The sequence below is a fragment of the Trematomus bernacchii genome, unplaced genomic scaffold (assembly GCF_902827165.1).
Source record: "Trematomus bernacchii unplaced genomic scaffold, fTreBer1.1, whole genome shotgun sequence".
Classification (NCBI taxonomy): domain Eukaryota; kingdom Metazoa; phylum Chordata; class Actinopteri; order Perciformes; family Nototheniidae; genus Trematomus; species Trematomus bernacchii.
In genome coordinates, this window is record NW_022987828.1 from 8,170,362 (window position 1) to 8,190,368 (window position 20,007).

Here is a 20,007-nt window from a genome sequence, read left to right on the forward strand (position 1 = left end):
AAGAAGAAGTCAGACCATTGATCAATGTCCCCAGTGCCCCCGAAAGACAGGAGAAAAAAGAACAACAACGACAGGGAGGGAGAGAAAGTGAGAAAGAACAAAAGGCGTAGGACAAGTGGGGGACGGATGAGTCAGCAAATACTGAAGGTCAACGTCGTCAGAGGAGGGTTTTGTCTGCAGAGGGGGTTTTTACTTTTTTCTTTACCTCAGAGTGTCGCCCAGCGTCCAATGCCTGAATGTCCGGGGGAGACGGGGAAATGGCAGAGTGCAAACATCCCAAGACCTTGCTCCTCTTTGAGCCTCTTCTTCTTCACTGTGGCCTATAGAAGAAACACAAAGCAAAACTGTGAACCTGTTGATTGAGAATTAAACCAGTGTTTGCAGCATTTACATTAGATTAAACCTGCCACAGGTCTAATATAATGGTAGGAAAGCGGGAACATGTTGTAAATACAACACTGACATTTCATCACCTTATAGCCAACTTGACTTTCTTTACTAAGTTGTGGGCTGGACATAAACAACAGTGAAATCACTGACCTTTTTGGTAGGGCTGTGCAATTAATCGTATTTTAATCTCGATTACGATTTTGGCTTGCAACGATTACGAAAACAACGTAATCGAAATAAAACGATTATTATTTTTATTAAAAAAAAAAAAAAAAAAATTATTATTATTTTTTTTTATTTATTTTTTTTTGGTTTTTCAGTTGAATTATACTTAATGTTCAGGGTAATCAACTGTTAAAAACATACTGTTCACATTTTTGTTTCAATAAATGGATGTTTTCAAAGTAAATGGATAATCGTTTTTAATAATCGTGATATCAATTATTGACCAAAATAATCGTGATTAGGATTTTTGCCATAATCGCACAGCCCTACTTTTTGGTACAAATGTTAACCTAAGGGGAAGGGGAGAGGATACAATCAGAGAAGATGATCAAATGAAAGCAGGTAACAAGGCAGTAAAGCTTGGTGATATATTGATTTGAGTTGTTATGTAAGATCCTGATTTAGTGCTGGTTTTATGAGCTGCATGAGAGTTGATTAAAACAAGTCTCTGAGCTTATCTGCCTTCAGATGAGCAGTGAATTCCTCTCTGTGTAATTGCTCATTGTGTCCACATTACTCATGTTTTTATCCTCAGAATATCTTTGTGAAGTGCCAAGGTATTTTGTGAAGAAGAAAAAGTTTTAAAGTTAGATTTCATCAGTATTGCCTCCCCCTGGTGTTCAATAACAGAAAACATAATGTATTGTTTTCAATTTGTACTCTAGAGGGTTTTATCTCCTTTTCCCAAAAAGCCAATTAACTATTTTTCCTTTATTCTTTTTTATCGTCTGATCTCCCTCTCCTTTCTCTCTGCTCTCTACAGAAACAGTCGATGAGGTAATCAGTCAGCTTGTTACAGTCTGATAAGTGATACGATGCCATTATTGATTTTGGCCCCATGCGTCCCAGTGCAGAGGTCAGTCTGAGCCTCACAGCTGCTTTCAGGAACCATGAACAGATGCTGACTGCTCTATTTCACAGCTTTTTTCATGAACAGGCAGACTATAGAAATATGGACAGTCACACAAAAGTATTGGCAAGGCAAATTGTATCAAATGGAGCTTGATGTTGTGGTTTGGCTGCGCAGGAAATCAACTGTTCGGCTCAAACTTTGAACAACAATGGATGATAACATAATATGGCTTTCACACGAATAGCATAATGGCATTATTATTATCATTATTATTAAAAAACGTGCAGAAGAGTGCATTGTTTTTACCGGAAACAACCGTAGAGAGAAAAGCAAAAAAGAATAGAAGCTCAGGCTTTTATCCAAACCACTGGCTATAGAGATGCTACAAAATTGCTAATTACATTTTGAAAGCGGGACATAATGCACAACCTTCTTAACTAAATCAATACAATCCATTACATTCAGAACATTTGATCACATAAATTGATTAACCTTACAGCTCTGGTGCAGCTGGCTGACGTTTTTAAGAAGCTCAAATAGAATCAATAAGAAGCAAACACGAAATGCAACTCAGTGTTAGTTTGTCAACAGAGAAACTTCAACATTTATGAATGGACTTCAAATGAAATCCGGAGGTCAGTTCGGCTTCAAGCCAATGAACAACTGATTAAAGTGGCAATCAGAATCTGGGATTCCTGCCATTAGATGATTATTGTGTTCCAGCCTGAACTGTTGGAGGCCTGATTTGATGGCCATGTGCCTTGTAGTTGATACTGTGAACACCACACTCAATCATCTGAAGCTGAGCATGCAGACATCGGTCTGTCCTAACAGGGAGGCCCCGGCAACACAGATGGTTAGGGTCTTCCCTGAGGGACACAGGGAAGGGGTTGGGGTGTAATTGGTGAGATAACAGGGTGGGGGTTTATTCAGATGTCCTGCTATAAGTTGATTAGTTTTCTTGGTAATGCACACAGACCTTTTGAGAAATGAGAGCTTTCTTTCCTGAATTTCCCAAAGGAGATTAGTAACATTTTATCTTAAATGTACTGTAGGGCTTAACATGGATTCAGACCAGAAACAAATCTGCATTGAAAGTAAGTGTGGTACCGGTGAGACATGAAATTCAATCCTGGATGAATGAGAGTTATCACAGCGGTACATTTTTTTAAATTGAAAGGTAAACAGTGGAGATCCACCAGGAATATGTGATAATGTGCAAAGTTATTGTTACCCATTCTAAAGGCAACATGAATGCGAAGACAGTTGCTTCCCGCGGGCAGTGAGACTGTTAAAAAATTGAACTGTTGAAACAACTTCAAAACATTCATCTGCTACTCAGTATTATGTATCTAATACCTAATATATATATATATATCATTCCAATAACTTGTATATAGACTCGTACTGCACTATTCCACATCATCACTTTATTTTATAACTATTTTTCTTTTTGTATTGCTCTTGCTCTTATTGTTATTATGTTATTATGTTGCATTGTTGGAGAAGCCTGTGACATAAGATTTTCGACAACTACATAATTACTCTGTAGCTATGTCAGATTGACAATAAAGAACCTTGAACCTTGAACCTTGAATGTTTGACATTTAATTTACTCTGTGCTTTTCGCAAACCACGAATGTTGAAATAATAGTGTTCAGAAAAGAAAAATGTATATAAAATGAATTGAAATCAATCTACTACCAAAGTACTGATAGAGCGACATTAGTGTTAATAAAAAAAAAACTGGAACATACAGTGATTTACTGCCACGAATGCTCTACTGCATGCGTACATGATTGCATACATCTGACCCGGTCAGGCCTGTGATCAGCTTTACATCTTTTAATTTGCATAACCTTCTCTTCAAGGGCAAAGGACACAACCTGTGACACTGTAATGATCTCTGCAGTGCTTATATTTCTCACACACACACACACACACACACACACACACACACACACACACACACACACACACACACACACACACACACACACACACACACACTATATGTAATCAGAAGATGACATCTCACCCTTTGAGATTTGAGGCTGATGTAAACCCATGGGTGCAGATTAGATAGAGATTATTAATCCTTTAGATTACTGGGAGATAGATTACATCGCTATAGCAGCATATGTCCCCACCGCGGGAACCACACGTAATGCGAGTACAATGACACTATGATTCAGGACGCTGCAGTATAAACTTCAGGGTGTCGTTGAGGTTATGCATCCTGTGTGCCTTTGGTACACTCCGTTAATCATAATGCTTCCAGCGTTTTGGTTATTGAGTTACGCCAGGTCTCCACTGCGTCTCAATTCTACTGATGAGGGAAGAGTAAAGGAGGGTGAAGGAGAAAGTAGCTGCTTTCACACAGAAGGCGTGGCGAAGTCTGTGCCAAGGTGACTCTCGCAGAATGAAAGTGTTCGGGCCTTAAAGAATGAGAAACACAAAACACACTGATTTACCTGGGGAAGGCTATAGACACAACAACATCTGTATATCTTGATATAAAATATATTGACATATATTGTACTGTGTAGCACATTAAGGTGTAACTAACTTTTGTATAATTTTTTGATTCATCTGCTGATTCATCTACCCAGAGAAATAACGGGCAACAACAGGGAAAGGCAGTGAATCCTCACAAAATGAACTGCCTGCGCCCCAAAAAATGAATTTAGTTTTCACGATTATCATGTAAAATTTATGTTTTGGTGTTTTGGACCGTTGGTCAGACAAAACAGGCAATCTTAAAAAGTCAAGCAGACTTGTGATTCACATATTACACTATTTTCTTTCAGTTTTAAAACCAAATCATTCATTAATTATAAAGAAAATAATCACTGAGTTGATAATGAACCCAATTTAAGGGGCAGCCCTAGCCTGATACAACCAGATATATTTAGCTACCTGTCAAATCCCAGTTTCCCAGGTACAGTATAACCGCATATTGCTCATCCCCAGACTATTAAATAATTGAGCTTACAAGTCAACATCACAGTTTCTAAACTAGAATAGAATCAATGGGAATAGTAAAACACTTCCCAGGAATAGAGCTGTCAGGTAATGCAATTTCTATGTATCTCTTTTTCCATTTCTGCTGTCACTAACCAAACACTCATATTGTACTCTGCGCCCGTCACGTTGAGGCTGCTGCTTCTTTTCCAAGAAAGTGGAAAGCTGCTTTGTTCCCATAATATGCCCTGTGTGATGCTTGGCCCACATTCCAGCCTGCTTTCATTGTGTAAGCACACATACATAAAACATGATTTGCTGCTTCAATTTCTGACTTTTATTCAGCTGGGATTTGGTGGCAGACAACATCAGGGCCATGAAAAGCAGAAGCAGCAGCAAAATGCAACCCTGCCTGTGATCCTGTGAGCGAGGAGAGAGAGAGAGAGAGAGAGACAGAGGGTTGGCTGCGATACAGAGAACAAGGTTTAATCACTGACCTCTACTCTTACAACTGAACACAAATGGCCGTGATTAATGAGGGCCATTCATCTTATAGGTTACGAAAAAAGAAAAACAATGACAACTGCATTTGCCCGTGGTGCTTTGATGGATCTATCTGCGGTATAAATTAAACTCCAGTCCTGTTAGTCTGCACTTCACTTCTGATCACGGAGCTCAGGTCAGACTGGCTGCACATCCATGACTGATCACTAGAGGGCAGTCTGTCTGAGTCTGGCTTTCAATTCAAACCTGATTTGATATTCAGACCTCAGGGAAAAACTGTTTGTTTTGATTCAGTCCTTAAACAACATATTTTTATTTTAAGTTAGCAATTTCAAAGTACAGAAGTAGTAACAGTATTTGATTTGCAAAACACTTTACAAGATTATTGTATAAGATTGTTAATACATATGCATCAAGCAGCATTCTGTAGCTGGTCAAGGTGGAGCTAGTTGGTCTAATTAGGAGATGATTTATGTAAAACAAAGCTCTACTGCACAAATGTGTATCCATTTGTTGTATTTTTCTTTAATTGTTGCTTTTGTTATAGAATAATGGATCATTTAAACCCTTTCAGCCTCAAACAGTACGCAAACAAAAAAGATAAGAAGAGAAATCACTCTTACTATCTGAAATGTGACAAGAGACGCAGATTATTTATAAAGGGTAACAATCCAAAAAGAAAAGTGTTTATTTTATAAACCTATTGTGTCATTATGTCAAATCTAAATCTGCAGAATGAGAGAAAAAGCAACATATTTGCTGCTTATGAAGTACAAGCATAGAATGGAAATACTCAACCAGTGCAGCATTTTTTGAGTATATGTTGCTTTCCACCTCTGCAGAGGAGAATGACCTAATGTACAGTAAGTGAAGTGAAACGGCTAATCGATACACTTCTCCTCTTACTCCCCTTTCTCGACCCCTCTCTCCACCCTGTAATGTTCCTCTGAGATTTCAGATCTGAATTCGTCCTCCTCTGTGGGTTAGATGAGATGACATGAGACGGCAGCAGAGGGTCAAATCTATCTCTGTAAGCGATCATAAGAGCAGCAGCTGATGCTCGGCCACAGCCGCAAACATCTCCCCCGGTAAATCTTACTAGAAAAAGGATGATGTTGCATGTTCAGAGACGGTCGATGACTAATGAGGGTCTTCTGTGGGAAAATGGTGAGTGGTGGGCAGGAGGAGCAAAAGCCGACTGCACAGAGGAAATAAATAAGACATTAACAAATGCAGGGGGAGAAGAAGACTGTAGGAAAGTTTTCATTTGCCTTTTCAGCGCTCAACTTCTGTCAAAAGCCAAATGTGGTCTTGGCTTCTGTGTGTTTTCCAGCTCTGTCAGCCTGCAGTTGTAACAATGTGTCTGTCTGGAGGATTTGAATCATCTCCTCTCATTTACACACTACGAATACTCTGATATAATTATACATCTCCATTTCTTAAGCTTTTATTCTATCGTGACGAATACATTTCTATGCCCAGATTCCCTTTTTCTCAGCTCAAAGGAGCAGGAACGTTGCGTGCGTGGAGAAGTTGTCACGGGGCGGGAGGGCTGCCAGATGAGAGATCTGCACATATGTTATGGAGACATATTGAAGCAACTGTCAGCATACAGTATGGCTGCACGTTCACTGTGCGTGGCACCTAAAGGCAGAGAGAGTTGAAATGAGACAGAGAATGAGAGATGCTTCCCACCGGTTGCAGAGTGAAATATTTTCATTTATGCTTCATCATCCATGACTACCGCAGGGTGGTTTGTGCCGTCACAAGAAGAATACATGGAAACCATTCTGATATGCGTGTGTGATTCATATACTGTGGAAAAGTGCTCTTAACTTAAAGTGGACCTATCATGCTATATTTGAATAATATAGTGTAGGACCATACCTATATAAGGCATATTTATACTTTTTCTTTTTCAAAATACCAAACAGATCATGCATTTTAGCCATGCCTCATTTTGCTCAATGTGCACTTTTGTAGCTCTGTTTTTGCAAGGGCTGATTCTGTGAGAACAGCACCACCTACAGGCCTGGCATATGTACAGCGAACGGCAATGGCCGTGGCTGTCTCCTCCTGATTGGTGGAGTTGGCCCAATAGCCGTAGCGCCACTGTCCTGACGTCAGGACAGTGTTCAAATCTGGATCAGTTTTTATCAGATCCGTTGCAGCCCCTTTTTTAGAGATTTGGGTATGGAGGAAAATAGAGAGGGTTGTGTTTTCTGACACTTGGTGAGTTCCCTGGAACACCGGGGACACATATTCATGTATAAAAGACGTACAAAAGTGCATTTTGCATGATAGGTCCCCTTTAAGAAAAAGTACTGATATGTCAATGTACAAACACTACATTACAAGAAAAAGCTCTGCATTCAAAATCCGACTTGCATAGAAATACAGGAGTGTTAAAAGACTTAAGGGTCGAAAAGTAATGTATGAGTTATTTTTTCCAAATCGTGCAGCTCTACTAAGTATAGCTGCCAGATATAGTGCTGTAATAGTACAATAATGCTTTCTTTAATGTATTGGAGAAGAAGTTTAAAGAGTTATATAATGTACATTTAGTGGATAAGAGAGAGAAACTCTCATTTACAAGACCACAATCAATAACCCACCACAGAGTTAAGAAAAAGAGCACAAGATAAGTTTGATACAGAGAAAAATGCTCATATTCATAAAAAGCCTTGAGATAATTTCAAGTTCTGCCTCTACTACACTGTGTACTACACTACATAGTGGGGGTAAACATGTACATATATATATTCACCGTCCATCTGCAGACGCCTGCACATGTGCATGTTGTGAATGCTTGCGTCTGTGTGTACTCGTGAATGTGTGTCTATATGTGTGTTCTGTACCGGCCACAGTCAGTGTGTTATTGGAGCAGGGTGAGATGGGGGCAGAAACAGCAGAAACAAACGAGGTCCTGTGCAACCTCCAGACTGTCATGAATCATGCAGGAACTTGTACAGTAGCTGGCCAGTCCTCGCCATCCTCAGCTCACCGTTAATAACTTCCCATGCAACATTTCCTAAAGTACACTGATAAAAAGATAAAAATCCATTTGGTTTTAGCTGTATTCCTTCTAAAAAACACAAATAAACCTAAATGTATAGTGATAAGACTTTGTGTTATTGACTTAACGTTAGGACATTAGAGCAAATGTTGTCTTTAGTAGAGCAAAATCTGGGAACGATCAAGGATGAAACTGAAACTTAAAGGGGACCTATCATGCAAAATGCACTTTTGTACGTCTTTTAAACATGAATATGTGTCCCCGGTGTTCCAGGGAACTCACCAAGTGTCAGAAAACACAACCCTCTCTATTTTCCTCCATACCCAAATCTCTAAAAAAGGGGCTGCAACGGATCTGATAAAAACTGATCCAGATTTGAACACTGTCCTGACGTCAGGACAGTGGCGCTACGGCTATTGGGCCAACTCCACCAATCAGGAGGAGACAGCCACGGCCATTGCCGTTCGAAAGCGCTGGAGACGCTGTAGTACATATGCCAGGCCTGTAGATGGTGCTGTTCTCACTGAATCTGCCCTTGCAAAAACAGAGCTAAACTATTTCAAATTGAGCAAAATGAGGCATGGCTAAAATGCATAATCTGTTTGGTATTTTGAAAAAAAAAAAGTATAAATATGCCTTATATAGGTATGGTCCTATACTATATTATTCAAATATAGCATGATAGGTCCACTTTAAATGACACTGAGCCAGCACTGCTTAACAAGTCCTTAGTTTAGTTTAAAACAGGAGTTTTATCTTCTGCCTGTGACTCAAGTATATCTCATGTGATGAATGTGTGCCTGCAGCGGGCACAATAATCGAGCGCACTGATGTCATCGAAGTCAGCCAGAAGGGAAGCTCACAGTTCAGTTTAGATGAGGGAACAATTCGTCTCCCTAAAACCCATGCATTCACCTGCATGTGCAGTGCACGTGTTGTGTTGTGAGATTTATGTAAACAAGAGGGCAGACATAAAACTATATGCAAATGTGATCTAAGAACAGAGAGGGAGCACAGTTAATGAATTCCCAAGAATATAGAAAATGAAGGTCATGCCATGAAGTCTGACTTAGTGTACAGCAATTTTATATAGGACATGAAGACGTTAAGGTTGGGTTTCTATTTTGCAAATCTGCTGGCATATGGTATTTTGCAAACAAGACAATAAGATTTACAACATACATGTCCTTGACAGGCCTTCCGTCATAAAAAAAAAAAGAGAGAAGGTATTTCGAATTTTCTGCTGCGAATTAAAACCACGGAGAAGATGCCATTTTTTGTTTGTTTACTCTAAAGGCGGCCATTTGCTTCAAAAGACCACCTTTTCACGCTCTGATCTCCGCTTTTCACGCTCCGGTCAGATCTGACAGTGTGTAATTTTCTTTTGCTCAGTGGCAAAGGTCGGCGTACAGTACACACGTTTGTGTGAGCGCCTCAGGGTATATGTGTGTGTTTGTGTGTGTGTATATGGAGCTAATGGACACTGACACGAGGACTGACAAGGATGCTGAGCTGAGCTGCGCTGGGCCAGGCGGTCTCACCCAACAGCAGGGCTAAACTATAAATAGACTATCTCATTCCCCCCAACACTCCGCCCACATCCCTCTTTTTTACTCCTGTTTCCTCTTTTGCTGCATCTGCAGACCTTTTATCTCATTCGCTTTGCTTTCTATTTCCTTTACTCACTTCCCTGCATACACTTGCCCTTTCCTTTTTTATTTTTTTGCCTTACTCAATCATCTCCCAAAAACCACCATTTTCATTCTCCTTCTGTCTTTTGTCGCTCAGGACTTTTATTCTCGAAGAATAGATAAAAAATAAATAAAAAAGACAGATAAACTGGAATGACAAATCGGCCAACACCATACTTGTGATCTCGGAGGAGTGTGTGGGATGGGGAATAGGGGGAGATGGGCTAGTTAAGGGGGAGAGAAGGGGGGAGACTGAGTTATGTAAGCAGGGCTAATCCCCTCCCAACCCTGCATAGTAAATGAGACGGGATGACACTGGCCTCATTTCATCCGTTCATATCTGAATTCGCCGCCGCTACTCCGAACAACCCCGTCTCCACCTTAATCTTCCATTTGATCTTTGACAGCAGACAGGAGCTACGTTTTAAACCACACACACCAACAAATCCTGGTCTGCTGACTCTTTATTTCATCCTTAAATCAACAATAACATCTCATTTTTAAAAGCTCTCTCAGTCAGAAAGGAACATGTTCAATAATCTCAGCTCATAACTACAAATAACTGTAAATATTGCAGATCTTTTCTATCAGCAGACGCTTGATTTCTAAAAGTGGAGTTACAGCATCAACATGGCTTCACACTTAATGATACAATACTTTTGGGAACTCAAAAACCTAAGGCCTATTGCTCTGACCACATGACCCTCACCCTCCAGTCTTTCTCTTGTAACTCTAAGCCGACAGTCTGACCTCTCCCTCACTCACCCAGACATCCTAATCTGTAGAGGTACGCTCAAGAAGGGTCAACAAGTTCAGCAGGGTGGTCTCATAACACCGGGCTGCTAATCAGGTAATGCTGCCCACAACTTATTATTGAAACATGTCACTGGGAAACATTTAGCAAGTGGATGGTTTCAGTTTAAAGTGACCCTATTGTGTACTTTGTGTTAAAGGGAATTACATGCTTACAAATAGTTGTTCCCTGATTGGTGTAGTTATTTACCTGTATCCACGGGCAACAGTGATGTTCCTGTGCAGGTACCCAGGAGTATACTTCTGCAACACTGCAGCAAAGTAAGTCCAACCACTGGAGGTCAGCAAAAATCTTCAGGGTGTGTTAAGTTATATAACATAAACACACAACGTAGACACCAGAAAGATGCATACATTAGTATTTACAAGCAGGGTTGAAATTCGTTATACTTTTTCAATATGCTCCATATATTTGGTTTTTGAGTGCTGCAGTTTACTCTCATTCATTGGATAAATAATTCCTAAATAGCTGTGATTATTTAAAATCACTTGGCCACCAGCCAAGTTCAATTATCTTTACTAATTGGTTTGAATGAGTATACTTTATAATCTGCCATCAATCCAGTTATCGTTAAAACATTCATAAATGGTAAGTGGTCAAGATGACTAGCAATAACATTTTCCTAGAATGCAGACGGTCGAACTCTCAAAGCTACTCCGGCTTTATGAAATAGTTTATTAACCCCCCCTCCACCTCTCAAATCCTCCTGCTCAGACAGGACGCTCCTCTAAACTTTGACCTACTTCTGTCTGCCCTTAGTCTGGGCTGAGGGGTGGGTCGGGGGGGGGGGGGGGCAACGCCAAGATCCAAAACACAGCGAGCTTCACGCTGATCCCCCCCGGTTATAATAATAATATGAATATCAAAGGCAGTTTTGAACAATACATCTTTAGAATGTCAAATCGCAGAGGGAAGCCGAGGGAGGCTTGAGGACGCGTGTATGTGAATCACACTGGACTCATTGTTGAGTACATTTAGAATGCAGCTGGGTGCACACACACACACACACACACACACACACACACACACACACACACACACACACACACACACACACACACACACACTATATGTATCATGCTGAGGACTTGATTTCACTTTTCTGCTGATCAGCCACAAGACAAAACCCACTCCTTCATCTTTTGTATCCGTTCTGTGTCTCTTGTTTCCAAGAAATCTCACTCAGCAGATGGACACAATCCTCCATAACCAATTCTCTGCAGGATAACGCAGAGCAGACAAAGACGGCTGCGACACAAAGGCAGACAACACCTCCATGATTCAGCTCTGTCAGTGTAAGTCCCACTGAAACTGAGCAGAAACCAGTGACAGCAACACTTCATAAACTGCAACTATGTTTAAAATCTGCCAAACGTTTTACAGTCGCAGGACATCTTCCAGGCCAGCTCAGTCCTGGCAAATCCACTTGTGACGGGACCTCTGAGGGCTGGCTGGGATGAGAGGGTGGGGGGAGTTTTGTTACCACGTCTGGGACGGGATCCCAGAAGTTCCCGGAAGAATACTGGGAACATCAGGGCCATGTGTGTATGAGAGAGGAAGAGATGGATTCAAGGACGATGAGGGGGGGAGACATCTGTCAGCAATTATATGGAAGAAATCAATCACATAGTTCCACCAGTGAGAGTACAGCGTGCAGAGATGCGCCTGGGTCATGATGTAAACACTCTCTCATGGTTCAAACTTCCCAGCCCCTCCCTCTCCTCCACGCTCCACCGAGACAAGCCGACCACAGTTTTCCCAAGCCAGTTAGCTGACGCAGGAAGGGGGGGGGGGGGGGGGGGGGGGGGGGGGGGGCGCCGTGTGGTACGCTTTCTGCTGAGACGCATCCTCGTAGCTGGCTTCACTCCGCAGAGCAAAACACACACACAGGGGAAGAGGCTGGAGGAAATGTAATCTATAAATCAGACACATGTCCAAACAACTGGGTGTCAACAGATCTTTGCTTATGTTATTAGCTCAGAGCTGCCAGGGTGAAAAGCTCAATGATTCAATTATTCTGAGGTAGTTGTTTTTAGACAGGGCTTATGCAAAAATGTTGTGAAAGATCAAAATCATGTATGGAAGATTACAGCTACAGCTCACCATCATGGCCCGATGAGCTTTCAAACTGGAATTGATGATTCATGCTTTGCTTCCCTTGCTGGCACAAATCAGGTTTCCAATAGAAGCAAATCAACAAACAGCTTAATGAATGGCTTTCTCCCTCGGGACATTGTAAGTTGCGACTCTAACAGATAATTTCTTCTCGGATTTGTGCTGGAAGAAGAAAAACGTCTCTCAAAGAGATAAGATTCCAACAATAAAAACATCCGATTGTTGCAGCTGCAGGTCGTCTCCCGACCGTTCATCTGCTCCCGGGCAAAGTGCCTCCATTCTGGACCTAATATTGGTGTCATCCATCAATCTTGTGTTAGTGTGTATCTGTGTGTGTAAGTGTGTGTGGTCTGCTGTTTCAGCACTGGCCATTTTGGCCCTCATACATCAACCTCCTGACAGCAGTGAAGTGACGCTTTGTGACATATGAGGCCACTTTACCTTCCCCTCAGAAAGAGAGGAGGGGGAAAGGCATGGCAGTGCTCAAATGGATGAAAACTGTTTCTATGTGCAGTGCTGGTACTCATACTTTGCACACTGCATAATCATTGTTCTTTTTTTTACTTTAAGTATTGTAATGAGAACCTAAAACTGTTATTTTAGCGTGAACTAGAAGTTTCTATACAGTCTTTGGGGCAAAAAGGAACAAATACACAAGCGTTGAGCAAACACAGCTTGATTGGCCTACTAATGGATGTTTGGGGCAGTTGGCAGACTTCAGTACTCCGGCTTCTAACGTGATGTGTGCCAGAGCTGTGCCCACTAATGTCCATTATACACAGAATTACTCCGCTCTGCATTGATTCTGTCTCTTCTTACGGACTGTAAAGGCTTTCAGAGCCCATCTCCGCCTGCCATCTCAGCTATCAGATTCCAACACAATTTAATTGACCTGCAATCTAGGGGGAATCGCAAAAAAGCTCTCCTTAAGTTCCATGTTAAAAAGGTCTGTGCACAAGCATGTTAATAGATAGACAACGTGCAAGGTCATGAAGCAACTAAATGCTGCTTTTGGGTGTTTTTAAGTCTGTAAAAGGGTGTAATGACAGGCTGAGATTGGGGACAGCTTGATGAGGATAGGAGTGGTCCACCAGCATCTGCACAGCCACACCTTGGGGCTGATGAGTAGGCAGGGCAGATGTGTTTGGAGTAGCTCCATATTCCTCTTGAATAGTTAGGGAAGCCACGCTAGTTGCTCTATGAGACCCAGCAGTGCTTTGAGCCAAACGTTAACATCGGCATGCTAACACGTATCTAACTAGTCCACAAAAAAGATGCATTGCGTTGGAGCACTCCATAAACTCTCACAAAATCTCTGGATATCTGTTAATCTTGATGTTTTTAAGTAGCTAGGATGTCTGGTGATAAAACATCAACTGAACAGTAATCAAGTTCCATTCAGTCTCAATAAACTCCAATGGGGATAAAACCAGAAAGCAAAACGAGCGTGTGAAGGCAAGCATGCCACGACTACATGAACAAGGAAAGTCTTGGTGTTTTTATGACATCCTGCTGTTTCGAAGCTAGTTGGATGTACACATGAAAACGTCTCTAGAAAGCTCAAACAAACCTAAATACATTGTAAATATGTGTGTGGTAATAGCTTGCTCGAACAGTGTTGATACAATGGAGAAATTCTAAAAGCTAAACTCTTAAAGCATTGAATAATGATTTATCCTTGAAAATAATGAATAGCAGAAATGAGAAGAAGGCTCTCCTCCTTCACTCTACATGTCCATGTTTCTTCGTTTATATCTGACCACAGTAAAATCTCTGGAATGCTAGTCGAGGAAATGTAACAAACGATCTACAAATTAACCACATATGTGTGCTTCATTTGAATTAACACTAATTTAACTGCCAACTTTAGGAGTTTGTTGTGCGTATTGTGCGGTCACACATGACAGTTTAATCTGCTGGTTTGTCTTAAAATGTAAAAAGTAACAGCTTCACAATGCTGTTCATTTGGAACGGATATAATTATAGAAGATGCAGATAATTAATCTGTTGTATAATAACTCGGTCAATGACTTTGAAAAAAAATTGCATGAACAAAAAAAACATACAGTAAAAAGCAAAGTTATTAGTGATGTGTTGCAACACTGTCCTTTAAAGTACGAAAAGAAAGGTCACTGCAAACCCGGGCAGCTACTAATTACACTTTCACATACAGTACAAGGGGAGTCTTTGTGTGCGTGTGTGTGTGCGTGTGTGTGTGTGTGTGTGTGTGTGTGTGTGTGTGTGTGTGGTGTGTGTGTGTGTGTGTGTGTGTGTGTGTGTGTGTGTGTGTGTGTGTGTGTGTGTGTGTGTGTGTGTGTGTGTGTGTGTGTGACTGACAGCTATTCTCTCCCCTGCTGTGCTCTCGCTCTTGTCCTGTTTTAATGGGCTGACAGTGAGAAACTCTGACGGAACTCTCACTGATGCTCCTGCTGTTAGACACATCACAGCTGAGGGGAATCACATGCAAAACTGGGTCTCAAAAACTACTTTACGCCAAAGAAATGTATCTTTAAAAAGTAAATAAAATACTGAACAGGCGATACTGAACAGGCGCAAAGAGACGTGCTTGTCTGACTTGAAACTTTTGACATGAAATGGCTTATGGAGGGAAAAGAAAAAGACAACATCGATTCCCTCAGTGGAGTCTTAGGCTCCTGTGGTGCTTCTACAAGACAAGACTTTTCAGATAAAAGCTCAGTATTACGTTAGGAAGCGAAATATACTTCCTGGTTCAACTCAAACGCACCTACAGTGGTGTTTGATGAGAGCAGTAGGAGTCTCTGTTGTGATGGATGAGTATGAATTAAACATGCTGACATGCTACATGCATGCTTTTAATCACATCCACCACTCTACAGGATCATCACTGCTGCAGCAGAATTAAATGGAAGTCATCATTTCAGTCCCAGATGGCTGGAGACGCATTTTGCTAATTGAGCCTCACAGGTGTGGATCGGATTGCTCTCTCCATGCACTACTTTAATGTGGGATTTTCTTTTACGTGTTATGTAAGAGTGCTCCCGAGTGCACAGATGTGCCCCCTGCGTGCACATTCAATTGCTATTTCCAGATGAGATTATCTAATGAGCAAATTAAGCTGCAATAGCTGCATGTTGCATTTTGAGCAGTTATGTTTCACTGTCTTCAAGTCCTGTGCAGATGTGCATCAGCTATGATTGTGCCTCTGGCTGTGCTCTAGTTTCAACTCGCACATATTTGTCAACTCAATAGTAGACATGACTTGGGATGATGGGAGGTCGGTTTATTCCACAGAAGCAGAAAAGACATGAAATAATAAACTGTTTCAGTACTACAAGCTATCAAAAGCACATTGAACCATAACTTTGGTCATGACTCGCTCGGCTGCATCGAGTCCTGTGAAGGAGCCATGTGATATGATGATCCCTCAGCATCCCACCCTCCTCCTCCACCTTCCCCCCGACCGCCTCTCCAGACAGCTTGGTTATCACCTCCCACCGTATCCCCCTCTCCCCCTCCTCCCTCTCTGCATGTGTCCTGCCTGTGCCGTGGTGACAGTGCAGGATGATAAGGTCTCCCAGTCAGGTGGTGTATTGCCAGAACACTAAGTTAGCATCCGTGCATGAGAGGAAAGAGTATGCAGAACCACAGGAATGGATGTTTGCAGCATGATTGCATATTTGTGTTGATTGTCTTAAAATATTCTCATTCTGTTTAAAGTCTTGACGTCAGGACAACATGACATCCAAGCCATCAATCAGCTGCGGGCAGGAGGTTCACCACAGATGAGAAGAAGATGGAGAGCAACGCACGCATGCTTCAGCATTTGTATCTGCTCCTGTGGGATTATTTATGATCCAATAAGACCCTGGGCGTTTCCAGTTCAACTACTACCTAATCCATATATTAAAGTGGGCCTTGAGAGCATAACACAAATGGTGCTAAGGTCTCCCTCTCTGTACTATAAATATATATAGAGGTATAGTGTGACCTTTGCATTTTATTACATCCACTTGATCCTCTCTCCCTTCTTTCTGTCTGCAACATACAAACAAAACCAGCTGCAGATATTAGGAGAACTGACAAACCAAGATGAGTGATATCCCAGAGCAGCAGTGTGTGTGTGTGTGTGTGTGTGTGTGTGTGTGTGTGTGTGTGTGTGTGTGTGTGTGTGTGTGTGTGTGTGTGTATCAGTTGCAAGGGAACAGCAGAAACTGAAACAGCTGGATGAGGATAACAGAGCAATGCTTATTCTCTCTCATGCCCATTCTCTCTCTCTCTCTCTCTCTCTCTCTCTCTCTCTCTCTCTCTCTCTCTCTCTCTCTCTCTCTCTCTCACTCTCTCTCTCTCACACACACACACACACACACACACACACACACACACACACACACACACACTATAAGGAATAACAGCTGAATTCACTGCAAGAAACTGGAGGGAAATGTAATGCAATTAATTAATTATTACAAATTATATTCAAGCACTTTTGGACTCAAGTCCAACTATCGATAACCAATTAACCATGTTCAGACTAAGCCATGTTCACTCTAACGCAGCACTGCCAACCCAATAACTTAGTACTACCATCAACCTCCATTTCGACATAAATGATCCACTTACAGCGCTTGTTTTTGGATCAACTTCCACAAACGCCATTAAAACATGTTGAACAAAAACTAAATCTCATTCATAACTAAATGTTTAAAAACGAACTAAGCTTTAAAACACAAACAACACCTCAACTTAACCCTCCTGTTAAAGAAAACAACACAGACTGTCCCACTAAATCACTATTACACGCTGCGGGATCCACTCACCTTTACAATAATATGTTCTCCATAGCGCAGCAATATTTCCTCCACAGTAATGTTTTATCCAGTCTCCTTTTCTGTGCGGGCACAACTTTTCTGAATCAGCAGCCAGATGAATCCACTCCTCATGTCTGTAGTTCTTTCTGTGCCCCTTTCTCCACAAACCCGTCCGGTCCTCTGCTGTCCGGGCTGAGAGCGTTTGGTACCGTCACCGTCGGAGCCCGGCTGCTGCTCTGCGGGGCGGGACGACTCTCTGCTCCAGAAGCGACTGCAGCTGATCCACAACAGAGAGGTTTAGGACTGGGGAAGGAAGGGCAGGGGGCTCCGCAAGGGGGGGCTGTGACCACCGATTAAGATATTTTTCCAGCGGATTTGTATATTTAATACTTTATTATTCAACGATGGTTTTATACTTTCTGCCATTTTTGCCCATTTGAGTCATTCCTAGCATTCGGTGCCATTTAGGTCCCCAACACATTATATCATATATTTTGTATTTAAAAGGTCTAATGCTTATTTTTTAAAAGCTTGGTTTTAAATGTTTATCCCCCTCTACCATAAAACAACAATGTTATTTACCCAGGATATTCAAAATTCTAAATAAGTACTCTGATTTTAGCACAAGTAGGCCGAATTGCATTTTTGTCACTGTTGTATAACCCTTTTGCTAATATTGCTTTTTATTAATTCATTTTTATTGTTTAAAGTTTTTTTTAAAGTGTGTGTCCCCTGTTTGAATGTCCCCCCTGTTACTCTGATTTGAATCCCTCTGGACACGCCCCTTTACTATTCTACTATTTGTATGACTCAAGAAGAAGAATACATTTTGAGTGGGAAAATCATCTTCAAGAAGCAGAGTGTATGCATTCTTCCTTCAACGTTTTTTTTTAACGTTTTTAAAGAACTTAACTGTTGCGGTAAAGCATAACATGTCCACCCTGTTATGCTAATTTTAGTGGAAACTGATCATTTGATTTACATTTAGAAAATATGGTGAATATATCTATTAAATATGTTTCTGTTGTCGCCAAGTGCTAGCTTGATTATCATCACACATGTAGCAATAGCCAAGTTTAGCATAAAATGTCCACCCTGTTACCGTCCACCCTGTTACTATTTTTCACATTAACAGGGTGGACACAGTAACTGGGGATGTTAAAAAATATATTTTTTAAACATAATATCCTGAGCTTGACCAAAATATTTTTCTTATACTTTAACAAGCCATCATTCAGATTAAATTAAAAAAAACATGGAAAATGATGTTGTTTATTTTTTGATTAACCTAGCTGAAATGGCACCGAATGCTAGGAATGACTAATTTAGTGATTTTTTATTCTGATTTATGTATTTATTTAACATAGCATATAGCTACTATTTGAAGCTTTGTATAGACATTTTTGAGTAAATTACTGCCAGTACTGTTTTTACACTGTTTATATATTTCAATAAACTGCTGAGGCATATGCCCAATAGCCTTTAATGTGCCCTATCGTTTAGGAATAGGTCCTTTTGATAGTACATTGTATTGTCTTACAGTAAATCTTGATTTTTTAAATTTGTAGCCATGTGTATAGCTTAGATTTTAAGAGGACTGTTTGAAGAAGGCTTTCATGAAAAAAGAAATAAAAATCACAGTGGTTACTGAAATGCCTCACATGCGTGTTGCCAGTTTTGTCTCAGTTTGTAAGATTTAAACTTTTTATTTTATCAATACTGTATTTGCACCATTCAATGGTATTGACTGAAAACAAATGCCTTAAAGGTTAGCATGACTCTTGATCAATAAAGTATATTAAAAAATAGTTAGGTTTCCATAATTGTTTTCCATGTGACCAAACAAAACAAATCAACTTGTGACCTCTTGTCTCAATGCAACTTTCTTGTGCACATAAGGAGTGTTTTTCACGACAAAGGGGTTTCACATGAAACATTTAAGAGAGACGTAAAGAAGAACCAAATTAATTTGACATAAAATCAAAGCATATTTTTCTTTCTTATACTAGTTTATTCTTTTGCCATTCCCAGTTTTATCTTGGGACCTCTATCGGGGTTCAGACCCACTGTCTTCTATTATTACATAGTAGATATTATATTTTTATGCAGTGAACTTTGTGGACTGTAGGACTCCAATTCTGACTAAATCGAAATCAATACTGAAAAGTACTGAAACAACTGAACATCTGTTGATCTGAATACTTTAAAATGTAAAGTTCAAGTGATAATGTTGAAATAAATTATAAATTATCCACCATTTTTCTTTGATGAGGCTAATTTGCTTTTGAACACCCAGGAAAGGGGAGCCAGATGGTTACAGGTGAGCTGCTTGTTGGCTCTACTCCGCTTTGAACTCTCAGTTTGAAAGATTCCCTCCCACTGGCTTCTGTCCACTCAAACCCACTGGAAACACAATATGGGGTCTTCTCTTTTAACCACAATAGACGGCCACCTGCCTGATTCAACCCTGAAAAAGGAGCTGTGTGAATGCCTGAATGACCTAATTTTGTTAGAGGGGAGTATGGATTAGATTTCCTCAAGGTCTTAAGGTGCAAGAATAAGGTGCAAAAATCCCTGTCAGTCAAAATCAGCAGCTGCAGCATAATGTTAATCCAGTTATCTGAGCCTCCAGACTTTCAGCAGGT

General features: G+C 40.8%; 1 protein-coding gene across 1 annotated transcript in view; it reads right to left on the reverse strand.

Moving 5' to 3' along the window:
• The window catches only part of lzts2a (leucine zipper, putative tumor suppressor 2a), a 38,956-nt gene extending 21,416 nt beyond the window's left edge, over positions 1–17,540 (reverse strand). Inside the window, exons 1-2 of the mRNA XM_034152423.1 lie at positions 17,372–17,540; positions 206–320 (exon numbers count right to left, since the gene is read on the reverse strand). The gene's annotated coding sequence lies outside the window, so the exon portion shown is untranslated. The remainder of the gene's footprint in view (positions 1–205; positions 321–17,371) is intronic.
• Positions 17,541–20,007: the final 2,467 nt, after the last annotated feature.